Source organism: Palaemon carinicauda, chromosome 43 (genome assembly GCF_036898095.1).
Source record: "Palaemon carinicauda isolate YSFRI2023 chromosome 43, ASM3689809v2, whole genome shotgun sequence".
NCBI classification, from domain to species: Eukaryota; Metazoa; Arthropoda; class Malacostraca; order Decapoda; family Palaemonidae; genus Palaemon; species Palaemon carinicauda.
Window position 1 is genome coordinate 60,380,289 of NC_090767.1, and position 5,863 is coordinate 60,386,151.

The window sequence follows — 5,863 nt, forward strand, 5'->3', positions numbered from 1 at the left end:
GAGTCAACCAAACTTGAGAAGTCAGCCTGGGCAGAGGCAGGGACCCCCAAGCCTGGATCCTCTCCCGTGGCATACCAGACGCCCGCCTTAGAAGCCAGCTTAGGAGGCGGAAACATAAAAGACGTTTTACCCAGTTGCTGCTTGGACTGCAACCAATCCCCTAATATTCTCAAAGCTCTCTTTGACGATCTGGCGAAGACAAGCTTAGTGTAGGCAGACTTAACAGGTTGCATGCCTAGAGAGAACTCGGATGGAGGAGAACGAGGGGTAGCAGAAACAAAATGTTCAGGGTATAACTCTCTGAAAAGAGTAAGGACCTTGCGAAAGTCAATGGAGGGTGGCAATGACTTGGGTTCCTCCACATCAGATGAAGGATCATCCAGGTGAGCAGCTTCATCCTCAGAAACCTCATCACCTGAGTGTTGAGAAGCGAGAGGTAACGATAAAGCAGTATGCTGAATGGCTGAATCCTGAAGCACGGGTGCATGCGCACTAGCGGATTCATCCTCAAGAGTCTGCTGAAGAGGATGAGGGCTGGTAATGACAAAGTCCTGAGGCTGGGATGAAGGAGGTTCTGCGGGGGTCTGAGGAGCAAGCGTGGTGAGAGGCGAATGCTGTAAAGCATGAGGCTCATGCTGCATAATCTGCGGTTCAAGTTGAATAGGAAGCGGCTTAAGCTGAGAAGGAAGTGGTTGCTGCATGCGTTGAGGTGGCTGTCTCATAGCATGAGGTTCCTGCCTCAAGGGTTGCGCTTGCCTCAAGGGTTGAGGTGGCTGCGCAGAGAGAGGCTCTTGTCCCACGAGTTGAGGTTCTAGCCTCAAGAGTTGAGGTGCTTGCCTCGAGAGTTGAGGTTCTCGCCTCGAGGAAAGTGGAGGTGGCTGCTGCAAGAGTTGAGGTTGCTGCCTCAAGGATGGTGGAGGTTGTCGCACCGCAAGAGGTTGCTGCCTCGAGGATGGTTGCAACGCAAGAGGCTCCTGCCTCAAGGGTAGAGGAGGTTGCTGCAAAGCATAAGGCTCCTGCCCCAAGTGTTGAGGAGGTTGCCGCGTGGCAAGAGGCTCCTGCCTCAAGGAAAGTGGAGGTTGCTGCACAGCGCTGGTATCTGGCAACTCCCAAAGCGGCAGCTCACGCATGGAGGTAGCTTGAGGAACCTCAACCTCATACGTCTGGCAGGCTGGACTGCGCAGAGGTGGGGGAGCGCTCGCAGGAGGAGGTGTGATAACCTTCTCTGCCTGAAACTCCTGCATCAACACCGCAAGCTGCGACTGCATAGTCTGCAGCATAGCCAACTTGGGATCAACAGAAGTTGAGGTCTGTTGAGGCATAGCTTTAACAGAAGTTGAGGTCTGTTGAGGCAAAGCTTTACCTCTCTTAGGAGGCGTGCAGCCATCCGATGACTGCGGCGAGTCCGAGCTAGCCCAGTGGCTACACCCGGGCTGTTGGACTCGCGCGGTCTGGACCTTACGCTTAAGAGGCCTTGAGACCTGGGTCCAGCGTTTCCTCCCGGAAACATCTTCTGCAGACGAGGAAATAAAGGGCTCAATCGTCTGAGAGTGGAAGTGACGATCTCTATAAGATACGCCCGCAACCACTGAGGATACTACTGTGCGCCGATCAAGGCCTGCCGAACCCTTTTGCCCTTCGACATTGCTTCTCCCCTGGGCTTGGGAGCTTGCAAGAGGTCCCGGACTGGGAGGACGACTGGCACGCACAGAAGTATCCTCATGCGCAACACTGACACTGACACTAGGCACAGCACTGGCACTACCACTTCCCACTGCACTTTTCACTTTAAGTTCCTTGACATCTGCCAAGAGAAACTTGTGGTCACTCACTACCGACTCCACCTTATCACCTAAAGCCTGAATGGCACGTAAAACATCCGACATATCAGGCTGAGCACTAATAATAGGTTCGGGGGTAGCCACTACAGGGGGAGGAAAAGGTTGAGGATCATGGGGGGAGGAATAAAGTAAAGAGCGAGCCGAACTCCTCCTAACTCTCTCTCTCTCTAACTTAGTCGTATACTTGAGGAATCGAATAAAATCAAGTTCCGAAAGTCCGGCACATTCCTCACATCGATCTTCCAACTGACAGGATTTTCCCCTACAGTCGGAACAAACGGTGTGAGGATCAACCGAGGCCTTCGGAAGACGCCTAATACAAGTCCTACATCGTCTTTGGGGAGGAGCTTGAGAATGGTCGGACATCTTGAATCAGAGAACAGTCAAGGGGGGATTCCAAATTAAAGCAAAGATCGTTATACCATTAATCAAAATCAATCCAAAAGCTATCTAAGCTAAGGGAAAAGCTTCCTGTATAGCGAAAGCTGAAATCTCAGAGCAATACTTCACCAAAACCGTGAACAAAGACTCCAAAATCATAAGCGTATCCATGTAGGTCTTGCCGGAAGCACGACAGAGGAAAAATTGAGGTGGTGTTGTCAAGAAGTACTAGAGTACCTGACCACAGATGGCGCTGGTGAGTACACCCCCCTCTTGTATAGCGATCGCTGGCGTATCCCGTCCGTAGAATTCTGTCGGGCAACGGAGTTGACAGCTACATGATTATCGGGTAAGATTAATATTGAAAATTCCCTTTTGCGCAAATCTGAGTTTTATACAAGTTGCTAATAACAAAAAACTCTGATTTTGAAAGGCAGTGATGCCTCGCAACCTGAAATTAATTGGTTCCGTAAGGGCTTTCGTGAAGTGTACGGTATGTTCCGTTATTTCTCCCTTTCATTTTTTTACCATGTATAAGTATAATCTTGAGGGGGGGATGTACGATATGTTTTTCAGCCATGCGCTGCCGAGCATGCATCTGCATACGCTGTTGCGAGTCAGTTGGCTCTTGAGTATCTTGTAATAAAGTGTGGTCTCCAGGACGTTGTCTCATTGCAAACCCAACATGAAGTGATTTCTTTCGTGAAGCGAGTCGCCTTTTACATGTTGATAGCCTAATTCGTTCAAGACCCTAAAAAAACACCATATTAAACGCTTATAAAAAGGATATGAACAACCAAACAGTACTAAATATATGAAAAATACTGTATTTTGATCATTTAGTAATAAATTAGCATTGATAATCTGAAAAAATGAGTGTTAATTAGAGCAAACAGTAAAAATACAGTTACAAAAATGTGGAACCTTACCTTCCCAGTGAGGCGATGTCTGAGAGAGAAGTGCGGGGCGGTAGAGGAGGATGAAAACGGCAGAAAACGTAAACACCCAACTTTACAGAATAGATTTATTAATGACAGAAAGCATTAACACTTAATTCTAGTTAATGCATCTACAAATGGCAGGAAATATTAACACTTAACTTTACGATAAACTTAAAATAAATTTTTTTTTCCCTTCTATATTTTTTTTTCTTTTACTTTACATTTTTTGTTTTCTAAATCTAGTTACACTACGTATTTCCTTCATCAATGCCACTTTTCGTTTCTTAACTGGCGCTTGGTCTGCTTCTACCAAAGGCCTCTTACTAAAATATTCGTCCAATGAAGCTTGTTTCTGCCTGCTTCTTAAAATTTTCCAGAGCACACTTAACCGCATGCCAGCCTCGTATTTCTTGATTATTTCCATCTTCATCTCCATGGAAAAAAAACATCCTCTTCTTTCCCCTGACATCAGCGATTTTCTTGGGACCGATGGCTAATGATGTATCGTAAGTATCACACAGGATAACAGTACGTACTGTAAAATGGTTACAAAAGCAAAATCATAAACGCTAAGTCAATGTGTACGATACCGATGCCGGAACGGGAAGACATAGGAACGCCGATGCGTAGATGCACGATGGTATACAGTACAGTAGATGACGACCAATAGGAGAGCAGGATCTCCTGGTGGTAACTAGCATCCGAGTAGGGAGATAACCAATGGGAACGGAGGAGGACGGTAGCGATTTTACGGGCTGGCAGCGCGCGAACTTTAAAATCTATCTCGGATACGGTCGGGCTCCCACTTCATACCGCCTTTCGTTGTCCGATACATTTTTCATGATCCAAGTCGTAAAATTCTTTGCATCTCCTTTTGTGAAGTGAAAATTTCATAAGCCGATTCTTCCGTAGCTAGAGGTTTGACTGTACGCACATCTTGGGTGACAGAACTTGAGGTAGACGTAGGTAATGTAAAATCTGCAGCAAGAAAGCAGGCCTAATGTGAAGAAGAAAGAAGAGAGTCTGGTGACACATACAGCACCAGGTCACAACATCAGGGACTGCCAACATATATGGAATTTATTCTTTTTCCATTGCATACGGGCAAAATTTCAATCATTGGTTGTGATAACAAACAAGCTTTGACAATAAAAAAAAAAAAAAGCACTTTAGATAATGTACACTGCAGCAGTCTTATTTCATTTCTACTTGCATCGACTGCATGAATTCAGGCACCCTACTTTCATGCAGCTGTGGCAAGCTGTGCCATTCTATACTTTATGGACACAAAGCTCTCTTGAATTTATGTCGTTCTTCGCCATTCTCAAAAGTATAGGTGGGAGGGAGTGCCGACAGGTAGATTGCAGCAGCTGATTTATGCTCCTTGGTGCTGCTTATCGTATAAGTGCTGTCAGTGTCATTCGTAGAGTTTGCCGCCAAAAATCCTTGGTTGCAATCGCTCCCTAGAACCATCAGCACTACGAAACGTATCGCACGACTTAAACATTTGCCTCTTCATCTAATAATCGCCAAGGGCAACCACAAGCTTACGCAACAGTATAGCCTATATGCAGAAAGAAAACATGAAAAATTAGGCCGACTGAATTCACAATCCGACATCTACCAAGCTTACATGAAACGATTGTTGGATTTTGAGTTACTGACTGGATTAGAACTTCTCGAAGAACTGTAGTAACAAAGACTAAGGATGGGTGGCGCCCTTCAAAGTCGGCCATCAGTGAGTCGAGTACTGTCCTCAGAAAGCGTTTGAAGTTCCGTAACAGCACTGTCTCTCCAACAGGGAGAAAAACAGTAAGAGTGGTGAGATGCCACTCCTACTGATCAACCTCTAGGTTTTGCAATGGAAAAGTTGCATTTGGAAAAGGAAGGACTTTCTAAGAATGAGAAGACGCAGATGAGAAAGAGATGCGTCCTTTCCTGTCACTCGGCAGTCATAGAAACACCTTCCTCCAACTCAGTGTGTAAAGAAAATCAATTTCCCAAAGTTAAATTAATGTCGTCACTACCATAGCGAGGTAGAAACGGCAAAAATAAAGCTGTCCAACAGGAAGGAAGCAGATTATAAGACTGTACGAGCAACTATCACACAGTTACCAAAATCAGGAAGTTAACTTAAAATCCTGCATTAGCCATTAAAAGAATTACATACATTGATCTCGACAAAACTATCGTATAAAAGAAAAACATAAAAACCAGATGAAAACAATGGGAATACGTCTACAGTGAACCCTCGCTACTTCGCGGTTCGACCATCGCGGATTCACCACTTCGCGGATTTTTTCCATAACCCATATATATACAGTAATATATATATATATATATATATGTATGCATGTATTTATGTATATATGTAGGTATGTATATGTGTATACATATAAATATATATATATATATACACACACACACACATATATATATACATATATATATATATATATAAATATATATATATATATATATATATATATATATATATATATATATATATCTATATATCTAAAGTAGGAAGATGTGATGTAGTTCTAAGGGAAAAGTATGGGAAATATGTCTGGGTAATAAGCAAAGCTCTACCACCAGTTTGTTTCTACATTATGATCAGAGATAAATGTAAACAAAACATTGGTTGCCATTTTTTATCGTGCTTTTTAGCATGTTTAGGAAATGCATGATATAAAATCA